This window comes from Hemicordylus capensis, chromosome 2 (genome assembly GCF_027244095.1).
Source record: "Hemicordylus capensis ecotype Gifberg chromosome 2, rHemCap1.1.pri, whole genome shotgun sequence".
NCBI classification, from domain to species: domain Eukaryota; kingdom Metazoa; phylum Chordata; class Lepidosauria; order Squamata; family Cordylidae; genus Hemicordylus; species Hemicordylus capensis.
This window is the reverse complement of record NC_069658.1, coordinates 269,174,839-269,197,348: the sequence shown is the minus strand read 5'-3', so window position 1 is coordinate 269,197,348 and position 22,510 is coordinate 269,174,839. Positions and strand designations below refer to the sequence as shown.

General features: G+C 44.4%; 1 protein-coding gene across 1 annotated transcript in view; it reads left to right on the top strand.

The window, feature by feature from the left end:
* LOC128345635 (bis(5'-adenosyl)-triphosphatase-like) overlaps positions 1-21,936 on the top strand; it is a gene marked incomplete at its 5' end in the record, with an annotated part of 348,887 nt that extends 326,951 nt beyond the window's left edge. The window contains one exon of the mRNA XM_053297885.1: positions 21,633-21,936. The remainder of the gene's footprint in view (positions 1-21,632) is intronic.
* Between the last annotated feature and the right edge of the window lie 574 nt (positions 21,937-22,510).

Sequence of the window (22,510 nt, the reverse complement as noted above, 5' to 3'; positions counted from 1 at the left end):
CTGAGTTTTGTATTAATCCACGTTCAGCATAGCAGTGTTCAGAGACGAGCCAGAAAGTTTTAGTTTGGCTACTGAAGGCAGAACCTTATGCTGAAGAGAGAAAGGCAGATGTGAAGACTGTCACCAAAAATAACAGCACTCTTTCTCATTCTTCTCATCTCCCCACATAGGGCTACTCAGTACACGAGCAGTGTGGAGAGCCGAGGAGGGTTTGGTGGGGAGAGCAGGCTTGGCCTGCTCTCCCCGCATATGAGCACTCTGCCCTCCCTGGGCAGCCGGATCGGCCACCCACACCATTACTGGCTCCATCATAGAGCTGTTAGGGGTGATGGGAATTGGGGGCCACCTGGCCTCCGGAAGTCCCAGGATGTCCCACATTAGTGGGAGGGGCATTCTGGGGAAACCCCTGATGCCAGCAGGCTTGTTGTTGCCTCCTGGTGGGGGGGTTTCCTTGTGAGTTGCCACAGCGTGGCATGGCACCACAGCAACTCAGGATCAGGAAAACAAGGTTAGCAGAGCGCTCGCTCTGCTATGCTAACCTCATTTTAGAAGAGGGGAAATTAAGCGGGCTAGCCACCAAGCTTGTGGGTGAGCCCAGTGGTTCTCATGACTGCTGGAAAGCGAGCTGGGCTCCCTTAGCTCGCTTTCCAGCAGCTGTGAGAATAGCCACAAAGTGTGACATGGCATCCTCACTCAATGAATTTCCCCATCCACACAAGTGACATCCAGTGACATGGAAGAACGATAGGGCAAGTCGCAGTGAAATGATGAGTGTACTGAGTGTTTGCGGGGAAGTAAGGAGGAGCAATTGAGCAGGCATGAGGCTCCATCTCTGTCATAATGAGCAGTTTCACACTTACTGGGGCTATTCATATGACCGGGCGGGGGCGGAGGGAAGCCTGGGCCAACTCACCTCCCCCCCCACACACACACAGATCAGCAACCAGATGTTGCTGGGAGTGGACACAGAGCACACTCCCAGACTATTTGCGTTGTGCCATGCAGTGCGGAGCTCCAGAGGCCGGGACTACGCATCCTGGCCTCCAGATATCCAACAATGCACCTTGCAATGAGTGCAGTGCATTAGGGGACTCTCCCCCAGGAGACGGGAGCTCTAGGTGCCCATCTCAGTGTCCACTCAGACTGAATGCAGTCCAAGTGAACGCATGATCCCGGAACCGGGGTTAAGGCCACACTCGCATTTTAACCCTGGCTGAAAAGCTGGGCTAGGCAATGGTGCCCTGCCGAGATCAGGCCTGATCCCAGTTCTCACACACAGACTAACCCAGACTGGGCCTCCCTAGCTTGGGTTAGGGTGTACATGAGAACAGCCTCATTGGCTGACATCATAATCCTGAGGATGTGCAGTAGGCTTGCAGTAGCTCCACTCTCACTTCTGAAGCACAGGTGCTCATGCATGGGAGAGTGATATTTGCCAATCTCCCCTTCTCCCAGAAGTACTCTGTGCACTGTGCAAATGAAGGTCACTCAAGGACATAATTGTGCATTGCACAGAACACATCCAGGGGAAGGGGAAATCAGTGAAAATTGCTCCCCCTGTGCACATAAGCACCCACACTTCAGAAGCAGGAGTGGAGCCACTGCATGTCAGTATCGAAGTTCTAGTCTCCACTTGCAGCAGAATGAGGTGGAAAAACTCTTGAGATGGTAAAGTAACAAACTGTACTACTTTAGGCGGCAGATACGGGGATCCCATTTTTGAAATGTCCCTTGCAAATAAATAAGCAGCATGTCAGCAAAAATGTTTTTAGCTGTGCTAGTTCTGTACCTGCTGTTAGGGAAGCTTCAAAAACATGTGAATCCCTGCCTCCAAATCTCTGAAGCGCCCCTAGTTTGAAGTCAAAGAGAGACAAAAGGCTTTATTTGATAAAAAGATCTCAGATCAAATAATTAACTAGTTCTGTTAAGCAGCTGCTAGAACACATGGCCAGATGGAGAGATTTTGGAGTTGCAACACTTTGTGAGATCTTGGAATTCTGCACTGGCTAATATAGTCTTTGCACCAGCCTTAATTGTAGGAAACATTTTCAAAATGTCACTGTGCAAACAAGGATAGTTTCAACACATCACTGGTCTTGTTATGCTTGGCAGTTTAGAGATCTGTTGTATAAGATGGAAACAGAGACACCTAAAGGGTCAAGATCCTCTCCTGGGGACTCTGCCTGAAATTACTTAGGAAAATATAGAGACAGAAGAATCTCCTTCAGAGGAGCTAAATTCCCTTGAGTTGGAATCGATATTGTGAAGCAAGTTGTCAATCCAAGCAGAAAGGTCAAAATCAAAGAAACTAGTCATAGCAAATGCTCACATGCTTCTGCAGCAGAGCGAGAGAAATGAAGTTGTCATTGCTGGTGTTTTGTGGCTGTCCAGATTCTGGGTACCACTAAACACTGCAGCCTTTCTGCACAGAAGGAGCTTGAAGAATTAGTTTGGCTTACACATAAGGGCCACTCAGAATGAAGTGATTTTCAGCCCCAAAGGAATCTGATTCATGGCCATTACTTTGTTCCTATTGACATCATCCCCACTTTTTAAACCTCCTCTATCCACCTGTCTCTCTAACAACAGTTTTGGCATGGAGCTTGTTCACATGAAATAAGAAAGTAGTATGTGAGTAGGGGAGTGGACAGGAAGGATTATTCTATTTGTATGTGCTTGCTGGCTAGCTTACTTGCTTTGTTGTTGTTGTTCAGAGTATTTATATGCCTCATTCACCGCTAACAGTAGCCTTCAAGATGGGTCCCAAACAATCCCAAAACATAAAACGACAGAATATTACTGCTTACTAAAATATGTCATCAGTTCCTGATATCAGCATAAAACAAACACAGGCATTACAAAACAGACACTGGGTCTAAATGACTGAGATACTTCACAACCTTGGAAATGCATTGATGCAACTTAATTAATGTTGTCCTAGGAGATCTGGCTCAGCTGAATAGTTCCTGTGATCCTTAATTTGATGATTGCACAGAATTGGACAGAGGAAAGTGTAAGGAATGGGCTCTTTTAAAAGATCAGTGGAGCCTCCCTCTTTCTAAAGAGGTGTCAACTTCTCATTTAACTCCTGTTAGTAAAAATATATCTTCATTGCTAAATGCACAGCCCTATTAACCTGTCAGTTCAAAACTGTCACCGACTAGTGATGAGAACAATCATGGTCCTATTTATAAGTTTTCTTTGCACATGTGTTGGGGGTGGGGGAGCTATTCTACTTTCTGAGAGTTCCCTCTGAGCTTGTAGGTGCAGCTTTTGTTTTGTGTTCACAAAAATAAGCCCATCTCTTTCTGACGTGTGATTAGTATCCAGGACAGGAACAGAAAAATGTTGAAAGGGTAGTTGAGAACTCACAGTTTGTATATGTGCAGAATCTCATTTTAGAGCCAGAGAAGAACTTATTGGGGGAATTATTTATTGTTTGTTTGTTTGTTTGTTTGTTTGTTCGATTTCTATACGACCCTTCTGAAAATGGCTCAGGACAGTTTACACAGAGAAATAATAAATAAATAAGGTGGATCCCTCTCCTCAAAAGGCTCACAATCTAAAAGAAACATAAGACAGACACCAGCAACAGTCACTGGAGGTACTGTGCTGGGGTGGATAGGGCCAGTTACTCTCCCCCTGCTAAATAAAGAGAATCACCACGTTAAAAGGTGCCTCTTTGCCCAGTTAGCAGGGGTGCCCAAAAATGGGGACTGTTTTTTATATGCTATGTGTTTATCATGCTATGTTGTGCAAGAGAGCAAAGTGCCTATGCTGATGGACAAATTTAGGTGGGGTGGAGCGGAGAAGATTTCTGACAAATAGGCCCATGGAATAGGCTTATGCTTTATCTGCAGTAGAGCAAGTTGCTGCTTTCAACTCTGCAGAGCTCAGTGGTGGTGGTGGTGTTGGCCCTATCCAACCCCACCACAGCATCCCTCCAGTGTCTGTTGCTGGTATCTGCTTTATGTTTCTTTTTAGATTGTGAGCCCTTTGGGGACAGAAACCATCTTCTTAATGTATTATTCATTTTTCTATGTATGCTTTGAGAACTTTGGTTGACAAGTGGTATATAAATATTGTTGTTGTTGTTGTCAAAGTTCACAATTACATGACTCAGAATACAAATCTGTCCAGCTCATAATGCTAGGCTGTATTACAAACTGATTGCCAAATTTCAAAAATCTGATGCAATAGAGAGGCAGGGGCAGTGCCAAGAACAGGACTGTCACAGTCCCGGCAGAGTTTCATTTCCCCGTCAGTGGTTGTTGGAATAGCTGAAAAAGAGCTTCCAAAGAAAGGAGTTCCTTTTCCTGGAAGCTGCCTTTCAGTGATTCCACCAACCACTGACAGGGGAAATGAAACTCTGCTGGGGCTGTGAGAGCTCCGTTCTTGCACTGTCCCCACCTTCTTGTGTCTGGCATCATAAGCAGGGGGCACGGCTTGGGGTATGCACACGAAGAAACACCTGGTGTGGGGGGGAGCCTCTGGTCAGACTTGTCCCTCAGCTCCCTACACCCATCAGACAGCACTGTTGTTCCAAACTGCACAGTCCTACAATATATACTGTAAATATAACACTAACACACAACTGCAACAGTCACAAGTGCAATATAGTACCTAGGGTGGGGGAGAGTTATATTTCCCCCCAGCAACCACATGTTGTAATTTGATGGTTAGGATGCAATTTCTTTGCAACAAAATTTGATACCTTCAAGAAAGAAGGTCCCAGTCACCTCCAGCAACTGAGCTTTGGCTGCTCATCCTTTGCTTGCTTTGTTAACTAGATCCTATTAGCTGCTACCTTAGAACTGCAGCTTAGAGGATCAGGCCATAAGGAACGGAGAGCTTAAGGCATTTGGAACTTGATATAAACCCTGCTGCCTTTTGGTTCCAGTCTTGCCAAAATATATAGCTGTTGAATTTATGATACATCGAACCATAAGGCTTCCTAGCCAGTGTTCCTGTTGCTCAAATTAACATGTGAAGTAACGCCTGCTAACTGAGCAAAGAGGCACCTTTTTAAAGTGGTGATTCTCTTTATTTAGAAGCATTCCTCCAGTGGCTGTTGCTGGTGTCTGCCTTATGTTTCTTTTTAGATTGTGAGCCCTTTGGGGCAGTGGTGGCCTGTGAACACACCACTGCGGGGGGGGGGGGGCGACAGGAGGGACCTTTAAGAGTAAATGAATTCAGTGCTTACCTCTGCTCCAGCCGCACCTGAACACTGTTTGGCGAAGCAGCGTCCCGCCCAACAGCCCCTGTGATGGGGAATCGCCTCACATGGCTGCTGATGGCAGTTCGGCTCCGTGGAAGCCAGGTTCACGGGCCACCACTGCCCCAAAGGGCTCACAATCTAAAAAGAAACATAAGGCAGACACCAGCAACAGCCACTGGAGAGATGCCACTTACCATTTACTCTTAAAGATGCCTCCCGCTGCCCCTGCCCTCAGTGGCGCATTCACGGGCCGCCACTGCTTTGGGGACAGGGTATCATCTTATTTACGTATTATTTATTTTTCTATGTAAACCACTTTGAGAACTTTGGCTGAAGACTGGTGTCCAAATATTCATAATAGTAGTAGTCTCTTAAAAAAAAATCTAAAAGGCAAATTGATAGTTCATGTTTACAGTTGCACATTTGTTTTCAGATGTGTGTCTACACTTTCTGAGTGTTGTGGAATCAGAAGCCTCATGACCAAGGTAAAGATCTTGGTGTGATGATGTTGCTTGCATTTTCAAAATAATACTAAAGCATTTGTATTACTACACTTTTTGTTTGCAAGTAATATTGAACCTTTTGGTTGTAAAACAGCAAGCTTCCATTATAATGCAGGTAAAATGTGCATAGTTTTTTCCGTTCTGATACGATGATTTGGACATAAAGGGTCAAAAAACACTCTGGGTGCAGGACACAATGTGGGATGAAGGAGGAGGGAAATAGAAGTGTCAAGTGGGTGGACTACAGTGTTACGTTGGTGGGGAAGACAATATCTATTGGTCAGAGCAGAATAATGCATTAGGGCAGAGTACCAGTGGGTTGTAGCATTTTGGAAAAGGCGTAGGGGTGTGCATGAACCATTCAATGTTGAACCAGTTTGTATCAAACCAGGCTGGTTTGGTCCGCCATCAAATTGGACCAAGCCCGGTTCGATGTGAACCAGTTTGACATAAAACAGGGAGTAGCCAGCAGTTGGGGAGTGGTGAGTAAGGTTCTTACTGGCTGCCCGCCACTCGTGCAGAGACCAGCAGCCAGAGCTGTGCCACTGCCGTGCAGGTGGCTTGTTTAAAAAGTGATCCGACCAGAGATTTGGCTGTGCTGCGGGTGGCAGGGAGCCAGTAAGAACTTTAAACAACCTTTCTTGCTGCTCACCTGCCCTTTTATTTGTAAAGGGGAATCCTCACCAGATTCCCCATTGCAACGATTGCCACCTGAACTCCCGAACCAGTTCAATTGAACGGAATGGACCAGCCGGTCAGTTTGACCAAACCGGTTTGGCAGACTGCAGTTCGGTTCAAATTCGATTTGGATTCGAACTGAACCACATTTTTGGGTCCATGCACACCCCTAAAAAGGTGTTCTCTTCTGAGTGTGAGAGAAGAGGAGCTAACTCTCTTAAATAGCAATAGCACTTAGATTTATATACCGCTCTATAGCCGGAGCTCTCTAAGCAGTTTACAATGATTTAGCATATTGCCCCCAACATTCTGGGTACTCATTTTACCGGCCTCGGAAGGATGGAAGGCTGAGTCAACCTTGAGCCCCTGGTCAGGATTGAACTTGCAACCTTCTGGTTACAGGGCGGCAGTTTTACCACTGCACCACCAGGGGCTCTTATGATGCTTGCTGCTTGTGGTTTGTGTAAATATAACATTTTAAAAGCTGCTATCCTGATTAATCAGGGGTACTTGTTATAATGGATCAGAATGGGTGCAGATCCTCCCATAAACATTTGAAGAGGGCCCCCTTTACTCTACTAAACCTCCCCCACAGTAAACCTAATAACCCATATCTCCCCTCTCCAAAAGGGTCTTTCCTCCTCCTCCAAAGTAATTTAAGTGAGGAATTGATCCTCAAGCTTCCCTTTTGTCTACACTCCTGGATCAGAAAGCTTTTAATCCACTGGCTGCAATCCTAACCATCCTTATTAGGAACTAAGTGGGCCTTCCTTCTGTGTGAATATATGCTTAGTATTGCACTGTAAATGTTGCAGTGCTGTGTAAAATGCATGTGAATATGCATGGCTGGATATTGCCTAGCAAATTTTCACAATCTCAGGCTCAGCTTTTGAAGTTTTTTCAGATGTGTGCCTTGTCTGGGAAAGAGGCAGGAGGGCTATCCATCATGCATGACATCTGCATGCACCTGGAATGATTGGTGTGCATGTTTCTGTTTTGAAAAATAACGGGGTAGAGGACCCCAAGAGCACCACAATACAATGCCAAAGCCACCAAGGGGCTCTCTGTAACTAAGTGCAATCGATCTGTATGATCTGGCTGTGACTGCACTCTAGGACTGTTTGCCTATAATCCTTGCACAAATACACATTTTCATAATCAGCTGTGGATTTTGACACACTCCAGCCTTAAGTGCTATTAATTATATCACCCACTCAGCCATCCGTAAGAACCATTAATTGCAAAGCAGCAGCAGCTAAGTGTGTGTGTGTGTGTGTGTGTGAGAGAGAGAGAGAGAGAGAGAGAGAGAGAACTCCTTTCTTGCAACACAAGGAATGAAATCTTATAGCTCCAGATGAGAGATGTTTTCTGAAGGTCACTTTCAGGAATTTCTTCATAACCAAAACAAAAATAAAATTTCCATGGTAACAAAGCAATTTCTACCTGTAAGTGGTTTAATGACTGACTTGCTTTTAAATAGTTTGGAAATTGGAGCAAACGTGGATCACATTTCAGGAGCTGCTGTTTTAGTGTTTTTGTAGTAAGAAATAAGTAAATAGAAAGTAATATATTCCCCCCCCCCACTTCATCTAATTTCAGAAAACGTTAATATCAACAGAAGGCAAGCACAACCTTGTCTTTGCAAGTGCTATCTGAAGTCTGAAACCTGTATAGCTAAGATGCTGAATGTTAGGAGGTGGGTGGAAGGAAAGGCTGGTATGAGTGGGCAGAAAAGCCGTATCTCAAACAGAAAAATGTAAGCATGTAAGAGAGAAATCAATTACTTTACCCAGCTAATACTCATCAATCCTGTTATGGTTATGGGAACTCTTTTCCCTATAGGATTTTGCAACATTGATATCTGTGGTGCTTAGTGTTATGCTGAGACATTTTGGAGTAAAACTTCTTTTCCCTACCTCCTGTCCTCAAATGCAGCTCAGAAAATGTGAAATAGTGTCCTACAATTGCATTCATTTCTTCTGATGGAGGACTTCCAAACACAAAATCCAGATATTATCGTGGATCTTATCTGCATATATATTGTTACATGCTCCCTACTTCCTTGGGCAACACTCCTGGGGCAGCATTATATGGTTTAATTTCCTCTAGATGAGAGACCAATGTAGAATTAAGATGTCTTTGTGATATTTGTTTTGTTTACAAATATACAAGCAGAGCACAGTGGAAGCATATAGTCTCTGAAAGCAAGCAACACAGTTGGTAATACTACTTCAGGTCCTCCAAAACAGCAGTGGGGACCCCTGCATCCAGTCAGGTTAAACTTCCACCTTTCTCTTACTCCTTTCTCTCCCCCTGCTCCACAGGGCAGGGCTGTGCCAGCTGGGCCAGCATTGTTGGGGAACAGCTGAGGGCCCAGGGCCCCCTCAGAAGGGTACTCTGCCAATCCTCAAGGCCATCTCTCTGCACATAGCCTTTGTACAGTGGCAGTGGTGTGACTCTCTTGGCCAAGAGATTTGCTCCACTGTTGCTTTCTCTTTCCCATTCCTCCTGCCAAGGTATGCCCCCATCATGAACTGTAAGAGGGGGCAGTTAGGAGAGGAACAATGGAGGGCAATTTGCCAAGGGCAGGGGCGTATCTATGGTGGGGCAGGGAGGCGCGTCCCCTGGGCACTACTTGAAGGGGGCACCATTTTTTAAAAATGAAATTATTTTTTTTAATGGCCACCAAAAACAAAATGGCCAGCATGCATGCACAAATGGCCTCTGTGAGGCCCTAGGCCATGCCAGGGCTCACAAAGGCCATTTGAGCATGCGTGGCAGCCATTTTGTTTTTGGCTGCCATTTTAAAAAATATATTTTTTAAAAAAATGGCCACCGCACATGCTTAAATGGTCCCTGTGAGGCCTTAGGCCTTGCCAGGCCTCGCAGAGGCCATTTGAGCATGTGTGGCAGCCTCCAAAATGGCCACAACACCGATCTTTGCAGGCCCAAACAGGCCCAAAAATCAACCCAGGACGGGCTGCGGCGGTGAATTAAGAGGCCAGCGGGGGGAGGGGGAACCTTTGCAGCCCCCCCCCACAGCCTTTAGGAAGCCCCCCAAAGGGGCTACAAGTATTTTTTTTAAAATTAATATAATATAAGCCACTGTACACATATTCAGTTTGGCACTATGTGCAGAGAATCAGGGCTTGTGAATACTGAGCTGAAGCTTATGAGCTAGGATTGTATCCATTGTATTCATTTGCTCTTACTTTTGTTTCTTGTGATAAGTGAGTTATTTGTGATGTCTTAATAATATGACTATTAATGGTGAGTTTGTCTTTGATCAGTGTGAAATCCTTAGTATTAAGGCCACTGGGAGTTTCTTGCTCTCTTTCTCTCATTTTAACTGTCTTTCTGAAATACTAGAATAGAATAGAGCCCCTGGTGGCGCAGTGGTAAAACTGCCGCCCTGTAACCAGAAGGTTGCAAGTTCGATCCTGACCAGGGGCTCAAGGTTGACTCAGCCTTCCATCCTTCCGAGGTCAGTAAAATGAGTACCCAGAATGTTGGGGGCAATATGCTAAATCATTGTAAACCGCGTAGAGAGCTCCGGCTATAGAGCGGTATATAAATGTAAGTGCTATTGCTATTGCTACTAGAATATATACTAGAATATATTCCAAGAATAAATGTACTAGAATATATTCCAAATACTAGAATATATACTAGAATATATTCCAAGCAGTGACACAGTTTGCTCTGCATATCCTTTAATTATTTTCAGAGTATCTGGGGAAAGCCAAATTCTCCATTTATTTTTAAAACCTTTGGAATAGTGATGCTACAATGCATAGTAGAGAATTAGACAGGCACTTCTGTTTCGTTTTCCAAGTACACCTCCACATAGTATTTGGGTATTTCATGAGCCCCAGCATACTGAAATTTGTAGTTTTCCAGCATTTTATGGTCTGGCTACGTCCACTGCTAAATAGTTTTTGAAATATTAAAAGTTTAACAAGCTTGACTTGTATTTTTGAGCTGATATTATGGTAAAGTTATCTGAAAGATGGGTGTCAGATGTTTGGACAGGGGGTGCAATTTCAGTGCTTGCCCTAGGCACTATTTTCCCTAGATACGCCTCTGGCCAAGGGCCTACTGAAACCTGGAGCTGGCCCTCCCATAGAACAGGGAACTCAGACTCCACATTTGCATGTAAACTGCCATTCAGGAGAACATCCCTTAACTTCTGCTGAGGAAATATGAACTGATTAGCCCTGATTGTTAGCAAGTAATCTGCTTCACAAGAGCTGGTTGCCCAGAATCTATTTATATGTTGTATATAATACAAAAATGATGAATATTCCCAAAGTGGTTTACATAGATATAAATAAATACATAAAATGGCTTCCTGTCCTCAAAGGGCTCACAATCTAAAAAGGGGACATATGATAGACACCAGCAACAGCCAGTGGAGAGATGCTTTGCTGGGGATGGACAGGACCAGTTGCTCTCCTCCTGTGAAAAAAAGATAATCGCCACTTTTTAAAGATGCTTCTTTGATCAGTTAGCAGGGGACTATAACACAGAGAGGCTCTCCACACGAGCAGTGTGGAGAGCCTAACCAGGCTCTGCGGGGAGAGCCGTCCCTGGGCAGCCTGATCAGCCGCCCACACAATGACCAGCTCCGTCATAGAGCCAGTAGGGGCGGTGAGGATCGGGAGCTACCCATCTGCTGGAAGTCCCAGGATGCCCGCACAAGTGCGTGGGGCATTCTGGGGCGACCCTTGAAACTGGGAGGCTTGTTGTTGCCTCCTGGTTGGGGGTCTACTCATGTGTTGCTATGGTATGAAGATGTGCCACGGTGGCACACAATCACAAAAATGGGGTTAGCGGAGTGCTCACTTCGCTAACCTTGTTTAAGGGGAGGGGTACTTAGTGCGGTTTGCTGCCAGGAGCTGTGCGGCTCCCATTGCAGCACACGACCGCAGGAAAGCGGGCTCGACTCCCTTAGCCAGGCATCCCCAAACTGCAGCCCTCCAGATGTTGCTGAACTACAACTCCCAGCATCCCTATACACAATTTTTTGTGGCTGGGTATGCTGGAAGTTGTAGTTCAGCAACATCTGGAGGGCCACAGTTTGGGGATGCCTGCCCTTAGCCCACTTTCCTGAGGTCATGGGAATAGCCTCCTAACTTCATTCTTTTCTCTGGCATGTGATACACTAAAAAATGTAAATATCATTGATTGATTGATTAAGTGCCATCAAGTCAGTGTTGATTCTTAGCAACCACATACATAGATTCTCTCCAGGATGATCTGTCTTCAACTTGCCCTTGAGGTCTCTCAGTGATGCATTCGTTGCTGTCATTATCGAGTCCAATTGCCTTGCTGCTGGTCATATATAATTTATCTGTAAAATACCTCTAAATAGTAAAAACAAGCAATAATATATAAACTAGAATTAAAACCATAATTTAAACAACCATTGTTGCACCATCAAATGCACCATCAATGCATAGTATCAAATAGGTTAATCATTTGATGGAGGGAGACATTTAAAAGGAGTCTCTTTGCTCAGCTAGCAGAAATTGTTCAGTCTAGCAGAAAATATCTAGTGCTGGCACCAACATTTTGAAAAAGTGTGGGTTTAAAAAAAACAAAAAACTTTTAATTAGATTTGTATTTTATATTCCATTTCAATTCTTATTGAGTAGATTTCATGGGTTCACATTGTTAAATTGTTTTATTAACCGCCTTGAAATATTTAGGAGAAACCAAGTGAGTTTCTATAAGACACATGAAATTTCTCTTGGGAGCAGGGTACCGTTCTGCATATTTCTAAAAAATAACTGGTGTATTCAACAAAACATCTGAAATGGGCAAGTGAAGTACCTGACCAATTGCCGAGCACACCATCAAACATTGTATAAAATTGTGTCTGTCGGGTCTCCTTGGGGCAGGGTGGTCCACAACTGCAATGCCATTACAGGAGAATTATCAGGTTAATATAACATAGCTTCCCTCAAAATTCTTCAAAGGTTTGCCTGAGGAGGAACTTTCAAATTTGCATTGAATAACATTTGGGGCAAAATCTGGTCACAACTCTAGACAGTAAATATTTCATGTAAACACAGGCCTCAAGAAGAAATCCAAGTAACACCTTTTATTGTATCAAATGGGTCAGTAGGGTGGAATATGCTTTTAAGTGGCATATGCTTTTGTGGGGCACAGAATACATCTACAGAAAATCTAGATCATTTTTGCTTCTCTCTTCAGCTGAGTCCAACCTGCAATAACAATTGTAAGGGGAAATATTGGATATTTGAAAGCTGATAGAAATAAAAGAAGTTAGAACCTGGATGTGTGCTGGAAACAGAGCTATGGTGCTAAATGTGCATATTCATTCAGCTGCAAAGGATAAGCTGCCAAAGCAGCAAGGATTCCTGTCTAACAGATGTGTAAAACGTGAGCCAAGCAATTTGCAGAGCTGCCATACAAAATGTCAGTCAAGGGGGTGCACACAATGGAAACATGAGCACTCAGGAAGCCACTTCAAGGGTGAGGGGCAGTGGTAGACATAGGTTTTAATGAGGGGGAAAGAGCAAGCAAACAAACATGGCAGCTGATCTGAGGAATAGTGTTTCAAGGACTTTGAAAAACACTGAGAGAATAAGACTTAATTTGAGCTGTTTTACAGCAGTCTTAAGTTAAGGGACCTGAAACAGATTCACTGGCAATTGATGCCGCATCTTAACATACACAGCAGGGGTATGGATGAAACTAGTGATACCAAACTGGGGTGGTGGGTGGGAATAAAGCAAAAGGAGAAAATGGCTTGCTCAGAGGTATTACAATATAATAGAAACAGGTGGTTGAGAAGCTTAGTGTCAGGGATAGTGAAACACTGAGAAGGCTAAATAAGCAGGTTGGGACAAGTTGGCAGAGCTTGATATTCAATCAAGGAATAAGTTGCTCAGACTGAAGATTCTGTCCAGAGTATGGCTGCATTTGTACGGAAAGGCAAACTGCAGGTAGACAAATCTGAGGTTAATTTTTGTAACCATGAATTGCATCGAAGACATTTGTCCAACCATAGGCTGGAAACCTCTGCTTGCAGAGCAGGGGAGCCTCTCCCTCTTCCTGTTCCACCGAGGCCACATCCCAGCAAGCTCCATAGCACTTGTGTCACCAGACTGTTAGCAAGGCGTTAGCAAGTCTGCAGGGCAGCAGCCATTAGCCACGATCTTCAAGGAGATCATGATCGTGCCTATTCGGAATTGACTGCCCGCCCTCAGCAGGGAAAGGGCATTGAAATCCCTTTAAATAGCATTTAAGCTCTTCTCCTGATAGTAATTGCACCATCACCCTCATAAGAGCCCTGCAGAAAAACAGTTATGCACAAGCACAGTTTCTGGAAACAGCGGGATACAAATACGAATATAATGAATATTTATATACCACTTTTCAACAAAAGTTCCGAAGGTGGTTTACATAGAGAAATAACAAATAAATAAGATGGATCCCTGTCCCCGAAGGGCTCACAATCTAAAAAGAAACATAAGATAGACACCAGCAACAGTCACTGGAGGTACTGTGCTGGGGGTAGATAGGGCCAGTTACTCTCCCCCTGTTAAATAAAGAGAATCACCACGTTAAAAGGGTGCCTCTTTGCCCAGTTAGCAAGGGTACTATTTTTCTCTTACTCCAGAAAGGGATCATGATCACTTCCTAGGAGGGAATATGTATAGGGGGGAGGGCAAAGTATCCTGGCATCTGGTCCAGTGTGACAAAGGATGCTCTTGTGATGGCAGACCCAGGCAAAGCAGTCCAGCAACACTCAAGCACACTCCTGCCCCCGTGTTGACTTGCTGCCTGGGGATGAGCCCTCTCAAGAGAGGGCTAGTCCACTGTGGTGGGGCGACCAGAGGCGCAGTGAGTTCAGGCCTCTGTCGGACTGTACTCTCATGATGTAGGCCATCCAAAACAAGTGTGTGGGCCTCCTGTTCTCTCTGGTAAATAGAAGAACTTGTACACCATGATCCCTCCTCTCCAGGCAACACTTTCATACTCCCAAGGAGTAGCGGCCACTCCTTGTGCTGTCGTAATCAAGTCCATCCACCTTGCTGCTGGTCATCCTCTTCTTCTCCTTCCTTCCACTTTTCCCAGCATTATGGACTTCTCAATGGAGATGGGTTTTTGCAAATGTGTCCAAAATATTATAGTTTGAGCCTGGTCATTTGTTCCTCAAGTGAGAATTCTGGATTGATTTGTTCCATATCCATTTGTTTGTTTTCCTGGTTGTCCATGGTATCCTCAAAAGTCTTCTCCAGCACCAAAGTTCAAAAGCGTCAATACTTTTCTATCTTGCTTCTTCAAGGTCCAGCTTTCGCATCCATAGAGCGTCATGAGGAAAACCATTGTTTGAATGATTCTAATCTTTGTAGGTATAGACATGTCATGGCATCTAAATATCCTTTCCAAGGCCTTCATTGCAACCCGACCAAGTGCTAGTCTGAGGCTTATTTCTTGACTGCTGGATCCTTTACTTTTGATGGTCAGTCCTAAAAGGCAGAAGCTATCCACTACTTCAATGTCTTCATTATCAATTCTGAGGCTGGTTGCTGTACCCATTGTCATTAGTTTAGTCTTCTTTACATTTAGTCATAGTCCCATTTTTTCACTGTGTTCCTTGACTTTCATTACTACAGCTTGCTGATCATCCGCATTCTCAGCTATCAGAGTGGTGTCATCAGTGTAGTGCAGGTTATTGATGTTTCTTCCTCCAACTTTAAAACCACGCTCAGCTTCTTCCAATTCAGCTTCTCTCAGTATATGTTCAGCATATAAGTTGAATAACTAAGGAGAAAGTATAGAGCAACGTCTTACTCCTTTGCCGATCTGGAATCAGACTGTTTCACCATGTTCTGTTCGGACTGCGGCTTCCTGTTCTGTGTATAAGTTTCTCATGAGAACAATGAGGTGTTCTGGGATGCCCATTTTCCTCAGGATATTCCACACCTTGACATGGATGATGCAATTGAAGACTTTTCTGTTGTCAATAAAGCACATATTGACTTCTTTTTGGTATTCTTTGGTTTTCTCAATTATCCAGTGTGCATCAGCAATAATGTCTCTTGCTCCTCGGCCTTTTCTGAAACCAGCTTGAACATCCAGCATTTCTGTTTCCACATATGGCTCTAATCTGTGTTGCATGATCTTGAGCATTATCTTGCTAGCATGTGAAATTAAGGATATTGTGCAGTGGTTTGCACAATCTGTTAAGTCTCCTTTCTTTGGTATGGGTATGTAGACTGACCTCTTCCAATCTGTTGGCCATGGTGTCATTCTCCAGATTTGCTGGCATAGTTTGCTTACAGCCTTGACTGATTCTTGACTTATTCTTTCCCATGATGCTTTTAGCTAAATGTTCCTCAGACTCTTCTTTTTACCCCTTATTGTCTCCTTGCATTTCTTCTGCCAGAGTTTTGTTCCTTTCTGTTCTCTTCATTTGGGCAGGCCTTCCAATTTCTTGTCTTTCCCCCGCTTTATAGCTTCCTTGACTTTTCTTGTTAACCATAATGGCAAACTCCTGACTTGGTGGTACCTTTTCTCTTTCTTGGTGTACATTCTAACTGGGCTACTTTTGTTGTGGTTTTAAATAAACTCCATGCATTCTGAAGCAAAGTGACTCTCCTGATTTTCCCTTTTAGTTTTCTTTTCACCAAACTCCTCATTTTAGAGAAATTTCCTCTTATAAAGTTCAAAGTGTCTTGAAGTCAAGTGTTAGACTTGTTTGGCAATGCTCCACTTGCATATAAGCTGAATTTGATCACATTATGGTCACAGTTCCCTAAAGGTTCCACAACACTGACAGCTTGCACCAGGTCCTAGGCACCACTCAGGATTAAGTCCAAGGTCACCTTCTCTGGTTGGTTCCATGATTGTCAAGGTCCTACCCTGATGCCCCTCTCAGTTCTAGGGAGGTGATTTGTTGTTATTGTTCTTTGACAGTTTAGTCTCCAGGTTCTGGGAATTCACTAAGCTTTTACTTTCCCTCACTGCCACCATATAAATTCTTGTTACCCTGCTCTTGGTACTCAACACCTTTGGCTGCATAGCCTCGCGAGCGCAGTATAGGCATGTATGTTCAGGATATAAAATGAAACAAAACAAGGTATAAAATGAAAACAAGAATAAGTTTATTATTTACTGATTCGAATAAAGATCTCTGCAAAGCAGGGCACACAAGCTTCTTTACCAAGTTACTAGGTACATCAGCTATTCTGGATAAAATGTAACATATAGGGAGGTGCAATAACCGGGACAGAGGTAATTAAACTTGGGTTTGTAAACTTAGTGAATTCCTCCAGACCTTCTTGTCTGTTGCTAGGAGCTGCCCAGGACACTGCTAGTTCTCCAGCCTTCACATATTCACCCTTCAAGTTCCACACACACATACACCCGAACAATCTCTCCTGTTCAGAACACACCAACCGATCTCTCAACCCTCAGCTCAACACACCTCCTACTCTCACACAACTAAATCCAACTCTTTCTCTCCCCCTCCCTGTCTCAACTGCCTTTTTAAAATCTCTCCCCCTCTGAACCTTCTGTGCCTGGTTACTAGGGTAACCCCCACATATTCACTCACCAGCTCCTGTATACATTCCACCACATTGACCAACTGTTCTAGGGCACAAAAATTTGGCCTCTTTGTCATTACCTGAATGTGAATTTACCCTGTCTATGTGTCTGTGTGCATGTGATTGAAGTCACCCATTATTACAGCTCTGTCTCTCTTTGACGCCTTCCAGATTTCCTTTTGTAATTCCCAGTCACTGTCAGCGTTTTGGTCAGGAGGGAGATAGTACTTTGATAATAACACATTTCCTTTCAGACCGTGTATCGGCACCCACAGAATTTCTTTGGAGGACTCCAGTCTTCCTAGGTTTTCTAGCCTGTTAGATTCTATCCCTTCTTTAACATACTGTCCAGCTACACGTCCCTGTCTTCTTTACCCAGTCTGGTTAGTCTTATCAGGACCGGCCTCAGAGCAGGGACAGGGAGGTGATTGAGCGTCACCCGTGCCTCCTCTGTCCCAGGCTGCTTGTTCCTTGTGTCTGTCCCTCTCTGGGGACCCCTGAGACTCTCCACCAGCCAGCCTCTCATCCCCGGCCGGCTCCTTATATGCCTCCTCACAGGCTATGCATCACCCGCCCCCAATTACAAGGCCACTGTCCTTCTTTATTACCTGTAATTGATTACCCCTTACAGCTGTTGCCAATGCCTCTCTCCCTTCTCCTTCCTCCTGCTCAGACCCCCTCCCTTCGGGAGGCATGTTGCTGATATTATCCTCACACGCCTCCCTTTCAGTCTTATCAGGGCTCAGCTCCTCCACCACTGGAGCGGAGTCCCTGCCCATTGGCAGTCCTTCCTCCGCCTCTCCCCGGCTGCCACCCATCCCCATCGCCCTGGGCTCTCTCACCACTCCATCATCAGAGGTAAGGACAGCCAGCCTCGCCTGACACATACAATGCTACTCCACCCCCATTTCACTTCCCCCTGCCTTTTCTTTTGAGTGTATATCCAGAAATAACTGTGTCCCACTGGTTCTCACTGTTCCACCATGTTTCATTATGCCCACTATATCAATGTTTTCATTAGTGACCAGGCTCTCTAGCTCACCCATATTGATTAGGAGGCTTCTGGCATTTGGCATATAAGCACCTACCGTGTTTCCCCGAAAATAAGACAGTGTCTTATATTAATTTTAGCCCCAAAAAATGCACTAGGGCATATTAGCGGTACATCAGAAATTACTGCTAGGTCTTACTTTCGGGGTAGGTCTTACTTTCGGGGAAACAGGGTATACACAGAATCTCTTACCTGGTGTATGCTATCTTTCTTTTGACTCTTTTATCTCTTTGACCAGCTAGCACAGCCTCCTGTCTGTTCTTTATCTGGTTCTATTCTGTCCTCATCTAGTTTATCTGAAACATTTACAGGGATGACATTTGCCAAACCGGATACTGCTCAGTTCATGTCGGCTATCCCCCAGGTTTCATTTTAAAAGCTGCTCTGCAACCTTTTTTATTTTAAGCACCAGCAGCCTGGTTCCATCTTGGTTCAAGTGGAGCCCATCCCTTTTGCACAGGCATCCCAGTTGCTAACAAACAGAAACCCTTCCTCTCGGCACCACCGTCTCATCCACACATTGAGAACCTCAGCTCTACCTGTCTCACTGGCCCTGCACATGGAACAGATAGCATTTTTGAGAGTGCTACCTTGGGGGTCCTGGACTTCCATATACTACCTAGCAGCCTAAATTTGGCTTCCAAGATTTGCAGACTGCATTTCCCAACATCATTGGTACCAGAGTGCACCACAACAGCTGAATCCTCCCCAGCACTGCCTGACAACCTATCTAGATGCCACATGAGATGTATGCAACCTTCGCACCAGGCAGGTGCTGTCTACATGTGGGTCACAGACCCATCTCTCTATATCTCTAATGATCTAATCACCCACTACTAGGAGGCCCCCACCCCTCGGAAGGCGTATTCCCTGTGCGAGAGGATATGGGTTACATAGGAAACTGCCATATACTGAGTCAGACCATTGGTCTGTCTAGCTCAGTATTATCTTCACAGACTGGCAGCAGCTTCTCCAAGGTTGCAGGCAGGAATATCTCTCAGCCCCATCTTGGAGATGCCAGGGAGGGAACTTGGAACCTTCTGCTCTTCCCAGAGTGGCTCCATCCCCTGAGGGGAATGTCTTCCAGTGCTCACAGTTCTAGTCTCCCTTTCATATGCAACCAGGATGGGCCCTGCTTAGCTAAGGGGACAAGTCATGCTTTCTACCACAAGACCAGCTCTCCTCTCCATAGACTCCATAGGGTTCATCATTCACAGAAGGGGTCTCTTCTAAGGGAGCATTTCCCTCTTCCTCAGAATGATGTCCTTCTTCCCTGAGACCTTCATTCTCCCTGACAGCAGAAGAGCCATCTGCTTGGGAGTAGGATTCCTCTATCATGCCCCTGAAGGTCTTGTCCACGTACCTCTCTGATTCTCTGGGCTTCTCCAGATCAGCCACCTTCACTTTGAGGGAACGAACATGTTCCCTGAGAGGTAGGAGCTCCTTGCACCAAGCACATACCCACAACCTCTACCCATCAAGTGGATAGTCATACATGCAACACTCTGTGCAATACACCAGGAAGTGCCCCCTCCCCTGCTGGCTTTCTATCTTCATGACTGGTTTTGTTGCCTATTTCGAGTATTTGGAGATGGTTTATTTGAAAGTCAGGTCTTAGCTGAAGTTGTCATATATTCAACAGTTCAAATTTTATTTCCCGAAAATATGAGAGAGGTAGTAGTACCTTCTGTTCCTGCTGGGCTCCTTGTAATCAAGTGGGCTCCTTTCAAAACTTCCCCTGCACCCGCACACTTCCCCACTAAACTCCATGCAAAACTCCTGTACAATGTTCCCTCTAATTTTTTTTCCCATCTGTGTGTGGAATCTGTTTTGTTCTGGGTGGCAGCATCAAGGCAATGTGTGTGCACATATATTCAAAGTAGGGCCTTCCTGATTCAATCTGAGTGGGATCTAAAAACAACAGAGTGGACATTAAAAAACTAGTGTGTGCACACATGCCTTAGAGGGAACACTGCTCCTGTAGACCTGTTTGCTCATTCCTGTTCCCTAAGTTCTGGTCACTAATCTCCCTGGATTCCTCCTCTTATGTAGAGAGTAGGCTTCAAACTGAGGCAACCAGGCTCAACAGGAATGTGGCTACTCCCAACAGGTGTGACTCACCTCAGGCCTAGCTGGCTCCTCCGTCTCTCTCCAAGCAAGAGATAAACTAAAACGGAAAGCCACACAGCCACAAAAACAAGCCCTGGCAAAAACCAAACACAGATATACCTGTAGACACCCATACGGTGTGTGACTATATTCTCTCTCATTCCCTTTTACTTTCAATTGTTGGTTCATGTTCTGTCTTGCTTTATCCCATTATCTGTTGTTTTATCCCATTATCTGTTGTATTTGTGTTAAAGTTTATCATTTAAAAATTTAAAATTTAGCAGCTTAAAGATGCATATTTTTTCAGGTTATTAGTTATTATTGAACTCATTTTTCAATTTACATTGCAAGCAAAAGAAATTGATATTTTTCTGTGTGAAATGTATTCTACACTGTTTCAAAATGTGTTCAGCATCTGAACCAGTTACTGAACTCAATTTTAAAGTGGCTTACATACCGTGCTCCGAAACACAGGCAGTGGAGCACCCACCCATGCTGCTGCATGTGGGTGAATGGAAAACTTCCGTTTGCAGAATAGAACAGTTCCACTCTGACTTAAAGTTGTGCAAATATGCAGTTGTGCAATGCAACAAATTATTTTTTTAAAGGTTTTGTAAATTGTGGACGATGCAAGTCATTTAATGGTACTAGAGAAAGACATGCTGTTCTGGTAGCTCCAGATCTTAACACTCACATCAATTTCGGAGGATGAATACAACTGAAGGAAGCCCTGGTGGGTGAGCAGCTGGGGGAGTCAGTCATGTGACTTGTCTCGGGAGGGGGGGCAAGGCAGTGGGCCCCCAGACAACTGTTTCCCCTTGCCCTATTATCGTTACACCCCTGAATGGAGCTTTCACACATGCAGCAACATGAACAAGTGCTCCACTGCTTGTGCTTCCCATCATGGTATGTAAACCAGTGTCTGAGCCGGAACAGTCTGAAAAATGCTCTTGAACTTGAATGGAAACCAAACCCAAATCTTTAATGGCTCAGCTCCCTGGTTGTAATGTAATGGCTGTGCTACCCCTTCCCCACAAGGATGAAACCACAAATGGTGTTGTCACAATGGATGACACATGATGGGATGGTCAACATGGGTACCAGCCTCAGACCGTTGTCAGGTAGCTACTGCTAGTGACTGAGGGGTGTGGCTAACTTTTGGAAAAGAACAGTGAATGAAGTTACTGGCACAGTCCTTCTCCTTTCTGTAATGGAAGAAACAACCACATCTAAGTTACCATGTAATGCAGTAATTGGTCTTTCATATCTAAAGACCACCTAAGCATTATGAAACATACTGGCGGCACCTAGTTTTCAGTCAGCATGTCCCATTTCCTCCATCACAACCAAGTGTCCCTCTTATAAATAAAAATGCTAACGAGCAGATCACTGATTGCTTAATCTCATAATTTTTGCCTTACTCATGTATGGCACTAAATGCTATTGCATTTAACAAAGCACCTGCTTTTATGTTTACTCATTTTCAGGTGATAAAACATCTTCAGTGAAGTCTGAGGCAGAAGAAAACAAAAAGACAGACCCACTGGTGCATTCTCTGCTCAACTGAGACTTGTCGCTCAGAAGATGTCACTGAATTTCATAAGACAAGATCCTTCCATGGGATGTTTGATTGGAGCCACCTAAGTGTTGTTTTGCTTAAAATAATTGATAGCTTGAGTTCCATACAGAATGTCTTGAAGTAGTTTTTGCATTTTCTTAACATAGTGTTGGGAAGGGACTGTTAAAATGGTTCCTTGGCCCCAGATGAAATAAAGCATGAAAGAAAATGTTTCTCTGGTGTTTGGGATACGTTATGAAGTATATTTTTTGCTCTGTCCTCATTGCTATTCTGTACAAAGATGGTGAATTTCATGTTTTATCATTTTAACTCATCACTTGTTTCTGTGATGTCGCTCCAAATATTCCTGCCCTACTTTCCATATGCTGGTATAGATATTGCAGATCTTAAACACTGCGATTGACTGAAGGAATGAAAGGATGTGTATAGTGGCCAGAAATATAATCTATCCATTTGAACCAACTTAAGCTTTATTACTTTCTGAGAAAAAATAATCACATTTGTAGCTAATTGAGAATGGTTATTGTTTAGAATGTGTTATAGCAAAGCTCTGGTTCCAAAGTGTGAATGTTTACTGCTGGGTTACCAGGAATTCAGAGGACATCTTGCACCATGACTCCTCAAGATTTTAAATCTTTCATACCTGCTGGGAAAGTTGGGCCAGTTGCTGGTAGTCTCACTTGTAATAAGCCCTCATTTCACCAGCTACTAAGAACCAGTCCCCACAGCCCCTGGGCAGGGACTGTAGATTAGGTACAGGGTTACTGGAAGGAGTGTCTCAGCCTC